The sequence below is a fragment of the Rhipicephalus sanguineus genome, chromosome 1 (assembly GCF_013339695.2).
Source record: "Rhipicephalus sanguineus isolate Rsan-2018 chromosome 1, BIME_Rsan_1.4, whole genome shotgun sequence".
NCBI classification, from domain to species: domain Eukaryota; kingdom Metazoa; phylum Arthropoda; class Arachnida; order Ixodida; family Ixodidae; genus Rhipicephalus; species Rhipicephalus sanguineus.
The window spans coordinates 305793065-305811603 of record NC_051176.1 but is presented as its reverse complement, the minus strand read 5'-3'; the positions used below and the strand labels follow the sequence as shown (position 1 = coordinate 305811603).

At 47.5% G+C, this 18539-nt stretch overlaps 2 long non-coding RNA genes across 2 annotated transcripts in view; one reads left to right on the top strand and one right to left on the bottom strand.

The window, feature by feature from the left end:
• The window catches only part of LOC125756906 (uncharacterized), a 458042-nt gene that overhangs the window by 332086 nt on the left and 107417 nt on the right, over window positions 1–18539 (top strand). The window lies entirely within an intron of this gene.
• Window positions 9223–17447, bottom strand: LOC125756907 (uncharacterized). The gene is made up of 3 exons (XR_007414866.1): window positions 17344–17447; window positions 16078–16261; window positions 9223–9352 (listed from the first exon to the last, which is right to left on the bottom strand). It is a non-coding gene; the product is annotated as an uncharacterized LOC125756907 (long non-coding RNA).

The following is an 18539-nucleotide window of genomic DNA, read 5'->3' as shown; positions in this document are numbered from 1 at the left end:
AGGCTAGAACTCAGTAAGACCGAGGTTGTACGAGCCGATACTGTTTTTCATACCGCCTACAAGGCTGCTCTCGGACTACTAACAGGGACACCCACGGATCGGCTTCTATGTCCGTGGATATCTACATTTGATAGTAGCGCTCTGTCCTGTCGGCTTTCTTGCGTCGTTTTTTTTTTGTGTGCTAAATGTTCATATGGATAAGCACCAGCTAGCCTGTCAGCGCATTCTGTTAAACCATATACACCCCCTTTGAGAAGCTGAGTGCCGGGGTCCGCATATCACAGCGATAATTTAAAGACTCAGGCTCACGACCACGGGTAGGGAGATGCAGGATACCTTGGGCGGCCGCAATACAGTGACGAGAGACTCGTAACGCTTTGCTCCAATACCCGTGCACAAATCTATACCGCTCCTACACCGTAAGACATGAATCCCTGTTCCAGCGAGCGCCAGACAACTCGCAAAACAGTATGGGACAAATGTATGATGACATGCCTTTTTGAGTTGATGACGCATTGATGGTAGTAAGTGAAACAAATGGTACTCCGGAGAATGACACGTCGACTGCTTTATGCCGAATGATAGCAGCATTATCAGTCAATAATTCCTCACTAGTATTTCGCCATAATCAATGGCATTCTTTCTGCGAGCTGCTCAACAGAAACATTGTTGATAAAAACTTGTTAAGCTCAATTAATGTTGCGGTATATTACTGATAGTGCATTGCGTCAACAATAAGACAATATTCTGGCCATATAGGAAGTCAACAGTACTTTTTATAAGGGTTAATAATTAATACCGCAATCTCGCCCACAGCTGACGGTTAATAAGTCATACTGGAAACACTAGCAATCGCGTGAGAAGTTCCAGCAGCTAGTCCAAGAGGTAGTTTGCCGGCAAAAAAAATGAATAAAAATAAAAGTGCCTAAATGTTAGTGAAATCTCTGAAATGTGGCGTACGATCTTTCAATACAATATTTTGGACGCAAACCATGTTTGAAGTGCGTAGTCTTATACAAACAAAAAGGAAGATTCCTGAAGGATTGCTGGAAGGTCTGCCTGAAAATGGGCTGAAGAAAGGGAGGGCACGTGGAGTGCGATCGCAGTATAAGGTTACGGCAACTCAAGAAGAAAAAGGGCATTTTTTAAAAGCAGTGAGACTTTAACGGAGACGAATCGGCAGGACTCCAAACCCTGACCCGACGGCCAAAGTAAAGCCGCGATTGAAGCTGTACACAGAGAAGTGTCTGCATTTCAAGCGGCTTCCTCCTTTTATCGTGTCGCTTCTGGCGCATTTCTCTCAATAACCAGCCTTCTTCCTATTCGCACCGATCGGTCTTCGTTTGCTCCCAGAGGTGTCCAGTGCTGACCGCAAAACCATCTCCCCTCATCATTCTCTCTACATTCTTATACCACGCATGGAAGGCATCGAAAGGCCGTTCGGGCCTAGCAACCCTGCTTGCATCAACTGCCTATAAACGACGTCCATCGCCGGGGGCGTCATGGGGGATGTGTCCGTGTCGGTATGCGCACACTAATTGTAAAAGTCGCAGAAGACAGAAAGGCCATGAAACACGTAATGCTCGGTCATCAGCCGTTTTCTTTCAAGTGAAGTGGAAGTGTCATTTTCAAACACGCGCGCGCACTGCTGGCGTCTGAAGCCACCTTCGTCATCGTATCGTATATTCATGTCATATCGTCAGCCAACAGAAGACATTGCAATAGTACACGAGCTTAACAGGAGTTGTACGTCGCTGACTTGCATTCCTCGCTTTTGTACAAATATACCGTGCGTTTTGAAAGTACGGGAGTAATGAAGAAATTGATGGCCATCGGTGAGGCCAACTGCAACAAAGAGTGTAGGGTAATGATCATCATCATCATTTCGTCCTTAAGGAAAAAAATGTGGTTGATCCCTCTGATATAGGAATCGGTATAGAACACGAAAGTCAAACAGTTGGCACATAAGAGGAAGTTTTTGAAAGACTCGCGACCGGGATACATTGTCCGGAGACACTGCATTGCACGCGCCGGAGCATCGCGCAAATCACACGTGAACCACAGGCGTTCGCAAACCGTGCAGGCGAAACCGAACGGATTGTCACTGAATCATTTGGTCAACTCGCGGTCCACTGCAGCGAAGGGTGCATGATTTGCGGGTCGTGGACCATCCTGTGGGTGTGCTGGGCATCCTGCGTCGTATTGTCGAGCGGCGTCCCGCTGGCGGGTCGCTTCGGCGAAGGTGCGATCATTTCGGTCTTGGTTCGGTGCGTGTATGGCAGCCAGTTGGGTCGCGATACGGTCAACTTCTGGAAAGCGAGAGGCAGATTTCTCAGCTTGAGCCGTGAACGCGCGAAGGCCTCCTGCTCCCCCCTGGCGTGCCCATCGCTGCACCAAACTCACTTGCGCGGCGTTAGCTCGCCGACGTCGTTGTCTTTCGACGGCGCTTAATGCCGCAGTTCTCGTAGTCGGTGCCATCACACTCGTATCAGTAGACAGCGGAGAAACACCGTTTGTGCATATGGAAGCTGCATTACGCTGCACACGCTAGCACAATGCGAAAGACCAAGCACATAACTGACACACTAATACAACGCGAAAGACAAAGCACGCAACTGAATCGTCACCGAGTCAAATCAGCGCGTATAGCGCGTCGCAATTGCAGCCTCCGCAATCAACTTCAGAAACATTTTCAGAGCTAATTGCGGAGGCCACGCTCCGCAGTGCTAAGTAGGGCGAACACCACCTAGGTGGCGTTGGCAGTGCTTCTTGATGCCAGCCTCCCTTCGAATGCTGGCATCGAGGCGTCGTAGTGCTGAGACCACCGAAGCGTTCACTGTCGGTGTGCGTTAGTGTCATAATGCAGTACTTCTCTTTTCTGCTAGTAGGCGGCGGCACCGCCCCGAGCAAGAGCGCGGGTACACGGAGGAGTGTTAGATATATAAGGCGCGTCTGTGTAGCTTTCTGCAAATGCGTTTGTGGCGCAATGGGTTAAACGCTCGGCAATCTATCGTCGCGGACCGAGAGGTCGTGGGTTCGATTCCCAAATTTTCCATGTTTGTGGAAGTTTTTCTTCTGGTTTCTTTCTTTGTATTATGTTCGTGTACATTTTAAGAACGTCATATCCGTGACGGAAATACGTCAGTGAAGTCTTGGTGGACCCCGGCATAAAACACTTTCGTGTTAAAATAAATGATGGTGATGAACCAGTCGCTAAAACGCACACATAGGTGTATTATATTGAAGTGATATGAAGTGGTAGACTGTTCCATCCTGCATTGGCGCTAAGGTAAGAAGGCTGTTGAACCATGCAAGTCGTACATCGCATGTAAGCGGGGTCTATAATGCTGATTATTCTCTCAAATATAGGGGCATCATTTAATATGATACCTAGTGGCAAAGAATAGCTTCCTTAGAACAAGAGAAAGCTCGATGGAATTTATCGTGGATGCCTCGGTGTATGCACCTTACAGGCATTCCGATCTCCCTGACGCGTCTGCCAAGCAAAATGATGGAACACATCACTTAACTCACTCATCGTGAACCATGCCAATCATTTCTCTCGTCCTGCCCAGCATGGATTTCGTAAGGGCCTTTCTTGCGAAACACAGCAAGCGCTTTCCATTTTCATACGAATCCTGACTGTAACACGCAAACTGACGCTACCTTTCTCGACTATGAAAAAGCGTTTGACGAGTTTTCTCACCAACACTTGTTACATAAACTTTACTTCTTAAACTTAAACTTCGATGTACTAAAATGGCTTGAAGCATTCCTAACCAACCACTCGCAGTTCTTCAGTGTCAATGATCATTCCTCCGTCCCACTTTCTCTCTCTTCAGATGTCCCCAGAGGTCTGTTCTTGGCCCACTTCTTTTTTTGTAGCGTTAGCTACACTTGCCTAGCCGGAGCCGATTTCGCGTGGAGCGTCATGAGCCGTGTTGCGCATGCGCGAGGATCAGTGATGTCACACAGCTGGGTCACCGGAGCTGGCATCTCACGCGCTCTCCGACACCGCCGCGCGCGGCTCCCCGCTGCTGGTCTGCGCGTTCGGGAGGAGTGGCGTCGTAGGCGCGGCAGACAGGCTGGCGCCGGCGCGCGCGCAGACTCCGCCACCGCCGTGCGCGGCTCGCCGCTGCCAGAGCCGTATATTCCCTTTGGGAGAGTTCGGCGCTCTTTTGATCTCGCCGCCAGTCTGGCAACTGCTGCACTACAGTCTGGCAACAGCGCGCTTCCGCGCCGCCGACGCCATTTCATCAAGCCGGTGGCATGATGCGAGCTTCGCGTCCGGGCCTTCAGGTGTCGCCCCCATCGAAACGACGACAGCGCACCGCCGGCAGCGGTAATCGAAACGCCATCTAAGCCTTTTTTTCGCCGATTTTATTTGTAAGACTTCAGGTCAATATGCACAAAAAACCGTTTCTCATTTAATTTTATGCTGTCAGAAACGTGTATAGCGCGAAGGCTAAAAAGATTTGAAAGTGAAGCTCTTTTGGTGGCAGCGCAAACCAGAAAACAAACAGTCACGCCGCACTGGGCCGTGAAAGGGACGCAGATATGTTCATATCAGTTACAGACAGTTTGCTGAATACTGTGAACGAAGTGGTGCGACATCTTGAGCAGCAGAAGTGCAGGGACTTTAGCGGTATACCTTTCTTATACCAGCGAAGGCTTCGTGCAGTTGGATCTATTTATCATCCAACGCTGGACAGCATCTGTGCTCCGGACATCTGTGGTGGGGCTATGCGTAGTACGTACCTTCTTTGCATATAAACGCTTATGCATGCATGTTATTCGCTGGTATACATGCTAAAACGCTACTTACGTGTCCTTCATTTTGTGTAAACATCGATGCAGTCGCAATAAAATAGTTTATTGCAGCATGTTTGTGTGATCAGCGTTGTCATTTCGCTCAGCCTGTATGTGGCAGCACTACCCTACTAAAGTAAGTATGTAAGATACTTGTGAGTACCTAATGAGTAAGTGACTACTGTGTTAATTATGGAAACGAGAGAAATTCAGCGAGGGTGGAGAAGGGGCTGCCTGAGCGAGCGGGGCCAGCGGCGACGCAGAAGCAGAGGACGATGGCATCGTCTGCTATGCGGAACGCCAGGCGCCATATCAAAACGCCCTTGTGCGTTTGAAACATATTTCATTTTATACACAGCTATAAAATCTACAAACAATATTCGTAGTTCTTAAAACTAAATTGCATGTGAAAGATCCTAAAAGCTTTTTCTGTTGAGAGCAAGATAACATTTTTAATTGTTTTCGCAACTACCGTTAGAATCCAGACGGCGCCACCATCGTGCCCAAATATTCGTCCCCATTGGCTCTATGAACATGTCGCTCCCTTGATTTCGTGCCGAGGTTTCTCGTGATGCTGTACCCGTGACGTCGCTGTCGGCATTTATGCTTCCTCTCAGTGCTTCCTCTGTGACCGACCTGGTGTGTCTTTGCTGCTGTTCGTGCACGTGTCGGCTGCGTGGAACATCGTGGACCTGCACGGTCGTCGCAATGGGGGCTTGCAGCGCAGTAGGCTGCTCTAAAGGCTCTGTTATACTCCGACGTGCGTTATACTCCGACGACCCAGATATACTCCGACGACCCAGATGCCGGGCTGACCGGGGCTGCCAAGGCGCGCGCGGGCTGCACCAAGTAAACAGGGCAAGCTGCAGTTCTGAGGCTTTAAAGTGCAAAAAAGTACCCGTTCACGCCGCTTCAGCGTATAAGAGCTCGTCTGGGCACTACTGCGTCGTCTTTGGATGCCAAAACAAGCAGCGCAACAAGAGGATATTAGCGTTGTCTGCGACGATTACGACGCGCCACGGAAATAGTGCCGGTGCGGTGTTTTCAGCTTCGCCGCGAGTGGATAACTGTGATTCAAGCAAAAAACTAGGAGCCGAGTGAAAATGCGCGAGTAAGTACACTAACTGCGTGTATTCTGCACTGTGATGCCCACCTGTTTATTTTGCGAGCCTAATTTGCGTGACACGCAGCTGGGTTGAAGGCAGGCGCGAGCTTTGTGTGAGCGTGCACTTCATACCTTTGAGCGTTTCCTTTGACGAAAATCTAGTGCAAGGTAGTGCTTTCAAGCACAAGCAATCAGCATGCTTTGCCACTTTCAACGTAGTATTAAGCTTTAGTGCTTTTGATGGCATTCACGCCTTCGAGATTTCGTCTTCAAAAGGTAATAAATGGCACGGTGCTCCTCAACAGCTGGCCAGAATTTCGTGCTTTCATTTCAGTGTTTGATGTCCCCAATTTATTTGTACACGAGGCATCCAGGTGCACATAATGCATATATTGGCACGTAAGTAAACAGTACTCGCGCCGGTGTCCTTTACGTCGCAGGCGTAGCCAACCGGCTTAACTAAGAGTAGCACAGTTTCGCTTGTAAAGCACCATCGTTACAAGAATAAAATAGCGCAGGTAGCTTCCAAAAGGGATCGCTGAACGATACTTCAGGTTATACTCCCTGATAGCACGCTTTTGTGAGCAAGACGCATTATTATAAGAGCGCCCGTGAAACAAAAATTACGTTCCGCGAAACTACCCGTAAAGCGTCCTCTAATTATTGCGCGATGCATGCTGAAATGATGAGCTTTCACAAAACTTTGTGCACAACTTGTAATATGGGGCAACAAAACACCGTTTCACTCTTTCGCGAGCTGCACTGCAATTACGATTCAGGCGTACTACAGCGAGAACGTATATATTTACAAATGTAACAGCGTATGTATCTGACGAGGTTGCTTCCGCAGCCCACTCAGCACGTACTGTATACATTGTGGTCTTGCATGAGCAAGATGTTCTTGATGTTCCAATAAAAACAGCGAAAATGTCCAGGCTGAAAAGACGCGAAACACGCTCTCCGACGGGCTGAGTTTCGGGAGTTTCACGTTTGCTCTGTGTAGCGTCTGCTGGCGTGGCAGCCCGCGCATGTTGTTTCGTCGCGTGTGCGATAGATGGCGCGACGCGCGATGCAAATATGGCGATGCGCATGGAATTCGCTGTGGTCTGGTCTATAGAGTGCTGCACGTTTGTTAGCGTAGCGTCACTGTGCCGAGCGTGCGCGCGCGTCGACGTTACGCTGGAGTATATCAGCCCCTTAACTCGCCGAAGAAAGGGTTCGCCAGAGACGGAGCGTTGCGGGCGCACGCCAATGCGAGCTTACAGTGCCGCGGCACAAAATGGCGGACAGCGCCGCCGCTAAATTTGGATGGTTGTTGGCTCCGCCCCTCCGCCGAACTCTCCGAAGGAATATACGGCTCTGGCCGCTGCTGGTCTGCGCCGCATTCGAGAGGAGTGACGTCGTAGCCATACACACAGTGGCGCCGGCGCGCGCGCAGCTGTTCGCCTTCGCTGTGCAGTCGCCGTCTGACGCTGCTCTGGGGCCGCTTGATAGCGCCTCTGACTGGCGTTTGCAGGTGGGTAACGCCAGGGAGAAGGAGAACGCAAATGCTGCTCGACGGCGCAGAAGAGCCGAGAAGCTTATCTCATCGGATCCCGAAGTAGGTGCCTGGCAATTAGCGGTTCAGCGTACGAAGAATGAACAGAAGAAGGCTAATAATCCTAGACAATCTGGAAAGCTAAAAATAATCAGCTGAACCTTTGCTAACGCTACGTATATCCTGGCATAGCCGAGCTAAGCCGCTGCAAATTTTTTTAGTATAGATCACTGAATTACCCCTCCACGTAACTTGCAAAATCCGGATGTTCGCAGATGACTGAATCATTTATCATACCATTAACAATATTACTGACGCAGATACATTACAGGAAAATCTTAACCATGCGCAGTCTTGGTGTACCCGGTGGCTAATGACTTTTACTCCAAAAAAATCTAAACATAAGTCATTTACCCGTAGTCGCAACCCCATTTCTTCTTCTTACACGATAGCCAATAGCCCCATTGAAATAGTCTCATCATTCAAGTGCTTAGGAGTCTTAATCTCCTTTTATGTTAACTGCAGGGTCACACATATCAACAGCATGCTCTCATAGGCGAACCAATCACTCGGCTCTTTGAGGCGCCACTTACTTGATGCCCCATAAGACGTGACACCACTGGCGTACATATCACTCTAATCAGGCCTAAAGTTTAATATGCTTCACCAATCTGGGACCCATATCCTCATCAACGCGCATGAGTCTTCAAAATCAAGGTACATTCATTCATCCTACCCATATGACGTAAGCATATCCGCCCTAAAAGAAAAATCTAAGTTACAGTCACTCTCGCACAGTCGTACGACAGCCAGCTGTGGTTTTTTTCACAAGTTCTTATACAGTTCACTTAACCCCATGCCGTAGAACACACAACCAGCGAGAGTATCGCAACGCACTGGTCAACCGCTACAGGTTTTAAAACCAGGGTGTCGGAACGAAATGTTTTTCGTTTCGGTTTTAGTTACCACGGGCTGCGGTACGAGGATATGCACCACAGGCAATTGACAGTTTATATCTACCCAGGAACGGCGAGAACAGACACTGGTAATTTAAATGGGAGAGTGTTATGAAAAACCGCCAGTTGCAGCGTTGACCTGACGAATGCAAAGAACAACAATCAGGATCATAGAAAGAATCAAACGCAAGCATTCTGCGTGGCAGTCAGGTACACTCTAAGAAAAAAAAAGAGTATGCGTGACTCTTTTCGGAGAGTTCTGACTTGTCACATATAGGACTCTCTTTAAATAGTCACGGTGACTCTCTTGGTGGGTCAGGGTCGGCTCGCTCTATGAGAGTCCCCTGACCCTCTAGGAAGAGTGGAAAGACTCTCATACGAAGGATTACGTTACCACTTATAGAGAGTCAAATGACTCTTGCCAGTAACACTCCTACGGGGGTCAAGTGACCCACACCGAAGCGTCAGACGACTCCACAAGTATTTTAAGCTACTCATTTGACTCTTGCTTTACTTTTGCGCGACTACTGTTGAAAATAGTGGAGTATTCATTTTAAGCAAGTCCAATAATACTAGCCGTTCTGCCCAGCGACCGCAAAAAAATAATAGTTAAATTCTAGCATTATTTTGATAAAACTCGTCAAAACAACACATGTTTTCCAGCAAAGTTATATAGAAAGCACGAAAAGATGGTCTGTGATTTCCAATTAAGAAGTTTCGGTATTCCTCATTTACATGCTTCTATGAGTATAGCCAACTAAAATGTGTGACTGATGTGCATAGTGTCATATGGTGCAAAATAAACTGCAGAAATGGGCATCATGTTTCAATCTTTATTCCTTATGATTAAGAATAAATCAAAAAGTGGTGACGGCTGGAGGCATCAGACTTGTGGCTTGCTAGGTTGTCGCTCCTGTTCAGCGTGAGCACCATGAAAAATGGTATCTGAAAAGCAGAACGTGATATCATGATGAGAAAATGAAATTGGAGAAAAGGTTTGCAAAACCTACAAAATAAGTGGTTCACATAGACACAATAAAGGCTCACAACAAAACAACAAATGCAAACACGTATGGTAAGTAGAGCACTGCACGGGCCGTGATTTCCGGCCCGGGCGCGGCCGGGGCCCGGGCCTCATTCAAGTTTACCCGCCCGGACCCGGCCCGGTGACTCAAAGCGAGACCCGGGCCCGGCCCGAACCCGAGAAAGAATTTCGCCTACCCGGCCCGGCCCGGCCCGGCCGGACTGCAGATCGGGCCCGACAGGGGCCCGAGCCACTAATCTTGGTGGTGTTGACCGAACATGGAATCGACAGTAAGGTTTTTTTAGGTAGCAGATATGTACGCTTTGTTAGCGCATGCTTCTTTAACAATTATACTTTAACCTACGGTAATTACTTGTAAAAAGGGGCTCACGGTGGAAACAGTTGAGCGTACATACTGGGTACAATGAATGTTTGTTGAGCAGTGGTATGCTGAACCTATTTTTTCTGCAGATACAATGGGGATCATCAAGGGAGTTTTGTAGCAGATAATATAGTAGCAAGGAAAGTGATTTGCAGCATAAGTTCGGTTTCAATAGGTAGCGCAATAAAAACAGAGGAGACGGAGAACAGAACGCCCTCTTCACTCTGTTTTTATTGCACTCTCTGTTGAAGTTTAAAACATGCTCTAACGACAAACTGATCGTGCACCCTTCTGGATATGTAGCACTGTCCTTCAACATAGTAGCTCCTTGCCACACGAAGAGAAATAGAGGAAAAACGCCAAATTTATTACGTTGTTCTAAATACACAAACGTATATATAAAAATTATAATGAACCGCGTGCACCACGTATTATTTTAGAAGTACGTGTAAGTAGCCAAAAGGAAGAAAACACTATTTGTCAAAGCATTATTTTCATATATCACACCACTGCTAGTCAGTGGCGTAGGCAGAAAATTTTTTCGGGGGGGGGGGGGGGCACGCTTTTGATCCGACATCCATGGCAGAAAAAAATTGGGGGGGAGGCACCGGCCCGGTGTGCCCCCCCCCCCACCTGAATACGTCCCTGCTGTTAGTATATACAGTCTATAAGTTTTTGTGGCACATTTGATAGTTTATTTGTTCACATGTCATTGTGCAAAAAATCAAATTGTCAAGAGATTGCGGCTTTAAGCGCATGCGCTATTGCATCACATCTCCTGCCGCGCTAAAGTTTCTCGCATTGCTTGGCGCACATCTGCCTTGCGAATTGTGAAGGCGTCGGCAGTCGTTCTACTTAACTTCCACCACTGAAGCAAATTTAGAATATATTTGGGAACCTCTGCAGAATGAACATAGCTGTCCAGCTCATCCCTTCATTTCTCTCGTTCTCGAACGTCGTGCCACTCTGCAATATATTCCATAAAACTCCTCTTTGAGGGCTTCTCCTTGCAGTTTTCAGCAGTGTATGTTGTGCACGGTTTGCACCGTGCTATTTTTTTACGTATTATTCTTCCTAACAATGTTGTACTGGCAGAAGAGAGAGAACGAGCAGAGGAAGGCGGGGAGGTTAACCAGAAGTTTGTATCCGGTATGCTACCCTGCACTGGGGTTGGGGAATAGGGGGTTGAAAGCGAGAGAGAGAAAAAATAAATAATAAATAAGGAAAAAAGCAATCACGACCATACACACACGAGAGCGTTCCGCTCAGAGGCGCTCTGACAGGCCAGTGGATCACAGGAAGGCTAGTAGTGCTTGTAAAGCCTTCTTCTGCGATGTTATGTCCGGACGATGGCGTCCGGACATTGGATTACGGGGGTAAAACTGGCAGAAGGTAGACGAAGCGATTTCCATCTATTTTCGGGGTTCGTTCCAGTTTGGTGATAAAGGCGCGAATAAGCTCCTCGACGCTTACTAATTGGATGCATATGGTTCGAAGCAAAGGGACATCACCCGGCACGGAATTCGTAATTGTCTCTTTTCAAGCCAGATATTTCGTCAAGCGAATATACTTTGCCCCACGCCTTGTTTACTGGACCTATGCTATTCCTGCACATTCCAACGCTGTTGCGGCAGTATCATGTAGCTCTCGCACTATATAGCTCAGCGGTTTCAAACACGCGACCGACGGACTTCCCGCTACGGCCCACGGCGCACACATGACTGTCTTCGTCCCATCTTTCTTTTTTTTTTTTATAAGTACGTTCTTAAGCTACACAGGTATGAGTTAACTGCTCAACTTCAGCATTACTATCAGCGTTATGACGGCTCACGTTGATACTCACTTCTAGTCACAGATACTTCAACGCACTAGCGTTCATACGCCAGCTCAATATTTATTGATCAGAGGCGTGGCTTGACCCCCTCTCCTCGCAACATTGTGCAAAGGAAGTTCTTGATAAAATTATCTCGTGTGAGTCATATCTTTCAATAAAAATGTCCTTACTGGATTGCCATCACTAATAGCTCGTATATGAAGGTAGATCAAAAAGCACATTGTACAGCACCGGTTATGCGAGATATTGGCATTTAAGTGCATTGAGATCCTGATCGCAAAAGCTTATTATACGCTAACGGATTCATAAGTCGACGAACTCAGACTCTGATTGAGCCGTGAGTCTGATTCTGAGTGAGTCCGAGTGAGTAATATTTAGGTGAGTCTGAGCCCGAGTGAGTCCGGTTGACAAAATTTGAGTCTGAGTGAATCCGGTTGAGGAAAATTTTTGGTGAGTATGAGTGCGAGTGAGCCCTAAGGACAAAATATATTCCATGAGAAAGTCCGAGTGAGCTCGACATTTCTTGCCAACCTATGTGCACAGGGCTAAATAATTTTTTTTCGTGAGGCACCCGCTGCGACCACCATTTGTTGATACATAACCGTGAAACATATTTCTACATATCAGAATCGGCGTCCAGATTTCAGTCATTTTGGAGATGGTATCCATATGTTGGAATTCTGCCGCCAAATATTCTTCAGAAATGACCCATATATTAGATATGGAAAAGTTATTTCAAATGGCAACGTTAGCTGACATTTGGTACGACCTATCCTCCCCCCTCCCCCCGCTCTTCATCACTGTCCTTTCCCCTGAGGGAGTAAATTTTCGGGAAGGCGGCCTGTTAGCTGGGGTGAGTTTGAGACCCATGGTATAGCGGAAAAAGACGAACGCTCAGAAGTTGACAATGTGGGCACAAACATTAGGCTGTGCATGTCCATCTCGTGTCACATAACCACTGGAAGCCGTCACGGAAACACAAATAGAGAAGGTGTCTTTATAGAAATGCCAAGTAAAGAGACTTCGTGCAGTCCTTTTGTTTAAGTCCTTTTGTTCAAAGCTGAAACTTTCAAGTACGCTTCCCCGCTTCGGAGCTCTGTGATCGCCCTTGCGATGATACGTTAGAGGTATCAATTTATTATATTACACTTATTTCTGCGATTACAGAATAACATTTGAGATATAAAATAATAACGAATGCAAATGAAGCACAGAATAGCGATATGTTAACTATGTAAGCGCCCGGTCTATTTACTTTTAGCTCGATAAATCAAGTAGCCGCATATGCAAGAAGCAAAAGAAGTTGATTGCTTGTCCGTCATACAGCTTCTCCAAATAGATTGCCCCACATAAAGAAAAGCGTTTTTTTAGATAAAATGCGAAACGTATATGTATGCACAACGTATGTGGAACTAACTTAAAGGGACATTGAAGAGAAAAACGATTTTTCAATTATCAGTAAATTACTCTTTTACAATTCAAAAATCACCACGCTCGCTGCGACAAGGCTCTTGGTTAGTGATAAAACGCACAAAAAGAAAATGCGGGTGGCGACGCCACCTTGAAATTCGCGTAGCAGGCGCCGTGACGTCATAGATTCTGACAGTCTCTACTAAGGCCTACGTAGTTCCTAATCGGTAAAATGAAGTATATTGACCTTTGAGTGGGCCATAGACTTAACATACTATGTTTCAGGAATTTATGTTGAGTGAAATTCCCCGAAATACGACAAATACAGTTTCAAATCCGGGACGTCACGCGCGGAGTTTTCAGGGCGAAATTTAAAAATGGAACTGCTGACCTTGATTTTCTCCTCAATTAATAAACTCATAATGGTAAGATGAATGACATTCGGGTTCTCAGAGTAAACTTTATCAGTATAAACCAATAGACCTTTTTCAAGCAATCCCAGAACCCCCCGCGGGCGCGCGAAGCACTATGGGAAAAGTGTGTGCGGCGAGCCCGCCGGCTGTTCCGTCGCTCGCTGCTCGTTGGCGCCGTGGGAGCACCAAACGAAAAAAAAAAAAACGCGTCGCTGCTGGTTCACTATTATTAAATCCTAAATACTACACATGTCTGAACGCACCTGCATGTATCTCTTTGCATGAAATGCGAAAGGAATGATGGAGGCAGTGTAGGTATATTACCGAGCGGATGTATACCGGATGTAGCAATTAAACGGCATGCGAGTTATCACGGGCCGATACACGCAGTCGAAGCGTGCTATCTTGACCAATGTAAGCTGGAACACCGAATTCGTATTTATTCAATGATTACTTGTTCACAAGCCGCTATGACATTTAATGCCATAGCGGCTCGTGATCGGGTTTAACCAAACTGTAGAGAGGTGTTACACTGCACAGGTGTACAGATAATTATTTTTATTTTAACTGACAAGTCACGCGCTGTACAAAGAAGTGAGCACATTCTAAACGTTTTTAAAAAAAGGTATGGGACTAGAATTCACTTGCGAGATGCCTTGCTCTGATCATTTGCAGTTTCTTGATACATGCTTTTAAGTTTCACTGCGGAGCACTTTTGCGGGCAGTATAGTCCGCGTTCAGCGAAATAGGTGTTTAATTTCGCGTCGGCGCGTTCGAATACTGTTAAACGAGGAATTGTGATGTCATGATTACGCACGGTATTGGAAAAAAGACTTGCGCACATAAGATGAGCAGTAGTTTCCAGCTGCAAAGTGATGAAAGAGGCGGGATATCCTGCGTATCGTTGTATTGGTTTGCGAAAATCCGTTCGCATGGAAAAGAAAGATTAACACGGACGTCCTCCATCCGTAAATAACGAAGAAACTATTAATATTGCAGTTATTCCGCATGTGTATAAGAAGCCGCATGGCCTGAAGAACGTAGGGAAGCGATGTGGGGGGTGAAGGTTGTGTTTGCCGCCCCAAATAAGCTTAGTCACGCTGAGATCGCAAGGGTCTGCGATGGGCAAAGAAAAATGCGCTCATAGGCATGCCAATTGTTTTGTAAATTGCGTAGGAGTTAACCGCAAATTTCTCTTTCTTGTGTCCACATGTACACCGGCCAGACTGTCCGATCTGTTAATACGCGCCTCAGCGAGCATCTAAATTCATTGAATGGAGCCGCCTCATCTCGCATCGCTATGTCAGTCATGAAAATGTAATCCCATCTTCGAAAACAGTAATTTTGTACCATCAACCTAATCAGACAACGCGAGAAATTTCGGAGGCATATCATGTGACAAATAACGCCATACTCTCTGTCAGTCAACCTTCTCAGTCGTTACAAGACAAGGAATTCAACTTTATTAATCGACTAAAAGCATGCGCCTTGGTTGTTTGACTTTTTGTGCCTCTTTATGAAACGCGCGACGCACCCCCATTTTTGCATATATGCTTTTTTTTCACGCGTGCAATAAACTTTCAGTTCTGTGTGAGCGCTGGTTTGTGCATTTCCTTCTTGTACTGCTCCTTTCTTTTTTCGCTCTAAGTATTATTCCAACCTGTAGTTATAGCACCAACGAAGGTTAGTAGGCACTTATCGTTCGTTACGTATATGGTGCGAGCGACGCAATCAATGTATCTCACTTCCCCAAATGCCGACTACACTTCCTAGTGTACTCTTTAAATAACAGAACCTCACACTGTACTCGTCGACAGTGTCAATGGACGTTGATTCCAAATGCGTCTGCGATTCATAGACCACTCCTGCACTTCATAGGCAACCGAGTTGCATTCTTTTTTCACTTGTGCCATAAGGCACTGGCGCAAAAAAAATAATAGTAAACAAGAGGTGACGCTTCTGAGCCGCTCAACTGGTTCTACAGTGGGACAGGTGGAAATCGTCGAGAGACCGTCGCAGCTAAACACTGAGGTTCGTGATTGAATTGCGCAGTACATGTTGCACCTTGCCAAATTCACTGTGTCTAAGAAGTCCTGGCACGGCGCAAGCGGAAAGCTACAGCGCGACGCCCGTGCGCTCGTTGCGGCGGCTGCTGCGGCGTACACACATTTCCCATGAGCGCTTGCGCTCCCGTTGGTGGCGCTCGTGTGCTTGAAAAAGGTCTATTCAGTGTTTCACTTTATGTCCCTTTGAGAACGGAGCAAAGACCAAGCCCGGCCCGACCCGAGCCCGCCACCTCAAACCCGGGCCCGGCCCTAAGCCTGGAGCCTCAGGCCCGAGCCCGGCCCGGGCCCGCCGTGAAAACTACTTTACCCGGCCCGGTCCGGCCCGTGGGCCGGACCGGGCCCGGGTTTTCGGGTAGGCCCGAGCCCGTGCAGTGCTCTACCATGAACCAAGTTTTTTGCCGTTATCGTGTAAAACACAACTTGCGAATAGTAGCTTTTGTAACACGTCACTTGGCGACAAACTTGCAGCACAAGATGATGTGAGCCTCTTTTAAACAACAAACGAAATTGGTTTAGGCTCCATTGCGTGGGTGCCACTCACCTCTTTTCCTACGTCGTCTTGTTCAACCAAAAGAAATGTAGGACCGACTGCCTCGTCGACAGGGCGAACGCCGCTGTTGATTTTCCCATCACGAGCGGTGAGGCGCCAGACCAGAGCGGCACCTTCGTTTCCCCGAGTGTGGCTGTCAACTGGAGTGAAGAGGCGGGAGAAGTGATCCGGAATTCTGGGAATAACCAAAACACACACATTATTTGTATTTAAAACCACCCTTTGTTCAACACACCGTTATTGTACGCACATCTGCCACGAGTGTTTAGTTCAAATTTCGCCACGAAAATAAATTTTCACGTAAAGGCAGCGGGAGCCTCGTCTCGCAATGGGCGCTGGCTATACTCGAATGAAAGCATTTATTTTCTGAGAAATCGCTTCAAAATTTGGTTTCAGAATAAACACGGTTTTGCGCCGGCATATCCCCACACCCAAGCACATCTTCCGGCAGTCAGGGGCACGCTATGAGTGGTTACTGACCGCATGTTTTACAAACGTAACCCATACTCAGATGCGAGTACGAGGGCCCGAACGACACCCAGCGCGTGCGGACGCCGTCTACGTCGAGGTCAGACATGTCATATGCTAGAATTAGCACACATAACTCCCACAATCACGTACACTCACTTGATTCTGTTATAGCGTCATCGCAGATGTTGGCAAACCATGAAAACAGCAAACAGAAACGAAGGAAAAAAGTGCACCGCGTCGGCCGCCACAACGGGCGCCGTGGAAAGTCTAGCTTTTTCGCCTTACCGGCGAGGCGTGTCCAACTTGAATGACTACCGCGTACGTTCTGGAAGCCACCGTACTATATCTGCACCTCAAACTGCCGTCTTTAAGCCAACAAAAACCATTATATATAGTGCGTCTGAGCGTTCTGTACACAGGCTTTTTTTTTTCACGTTCCCACGCGCGGAAGCACGCTGCACACTCAAGGTGGATGGAAATGTTATTATGAAGTAGACTAAAGTGCATCTGAAAACGACATCTTGTACCTTCAGTAGTGCAGACACAACGTGCGATCAGCAAGCAATGACCCTTGATAATTGTTTGGATCGCTCACTTTATGGAACGCTTGTACAGCAACGCGCATAACGGTGGCAACTCGTTAAGTGACAGCTTTAGTTGGGCATCCGCAACAGCCCTGCGGACACAGGCTGCTGTTGGAAACGACTGGCAGATAACTTCCGCAGAGCTGCTGCAGACGCCCAGCTAAAGGTGTTTAATCAGTGCCTACGAAAGCAGTACACTCACCGTTAACTGGCGCCCGTTGTCCGTGTCCGCAGCCCCATGAATATTCCGCCCTCCAAGCGTCACTTCGTGGACGGAGCCGGTGTCAACACCACCGAAGACGCGCATGAACATGAAACTGATGAAACTTCAAGACACGCAACCCGCGCAACCATCGCAACCACGCAACGCATTCTAATAGAAGAGGAGACTGAGACGACTGAGAGAGGAGGCAGGAGCGGCGCGCCACCCCGGCGCCGACCCCGTCTTCGTCGGCGAGCAAGGCGCCACAACGGCGCCAAAAGGCAAGCGCGTGATATGTATGGCGTATACGGTGGCTCTTTCATGACGGAAGCCAATCGAGACGCGCTTCAGGAACGTCCAGTAACTCCTTCCGAAATGCTAACTCTTTTTCTCTGCCTGTACCTTCCAAAAGGGGTCAAATGGACACCCGAAGAGAGTCACGGTTCCATGACCCTCTTTTGACTCTTTTTTTTTTCTTAGAGTGTACCAAGAATTCCTACCAATCAGCACAAACCAGTACACCTTTCAAAGTCATAGCATTTATTTTCTCAAAAGTCAATTACGATTTTTTGGTGGGCTCAGTGCTTTGTGTCAAGGGAGTGAGCACGATCTCAGAAGCAGCACTTCCTTGAGTGTGTATACTATGTGATGTGCGTGACCGCTGTTCTGATTAAAAGATCGCCAGGCCTGCGTGGCACACGCAGCACAGTCACAGCGAAAGCTGGAAGAGCGGACTTTGTAGAGCCAGTTGTAGAGTCTCTTGGGGCAACTAATACAAGTACACATGCAAGGTACCCACTATGCCACAAATCGTCGTAATTTTTCTGAAGTAGCGAAGTTCCCATTATGCCATTTTTCGTCAATCTTCCGAGAATCGTGGTACCCGCTACACATTTGTAAGGCATTATGTGCACTTTGTGCTGTGGCTGATGATGATGAAGAATTATGGCTGAGCGCTTTGCAGTGGGCGGGAAGCAGTGTTGCAGAATGGGCGCCTCCATTCCATTCCGGGTAATTAGAACTTGCCGCAGTTCCATTCCTTTCAATTCCTCGGAATGAAAAAACTTATCCCATTCCCGCTCCGGGGGATGGCCGGGCAGTTCAGTTCCATTCATGTAATTCCTCAATGAAGGAAAGGCATCTCGAGAGTTTTATCGAGTTAAGAATGAACGCCCCATAAAGCTGATGTCATCAGA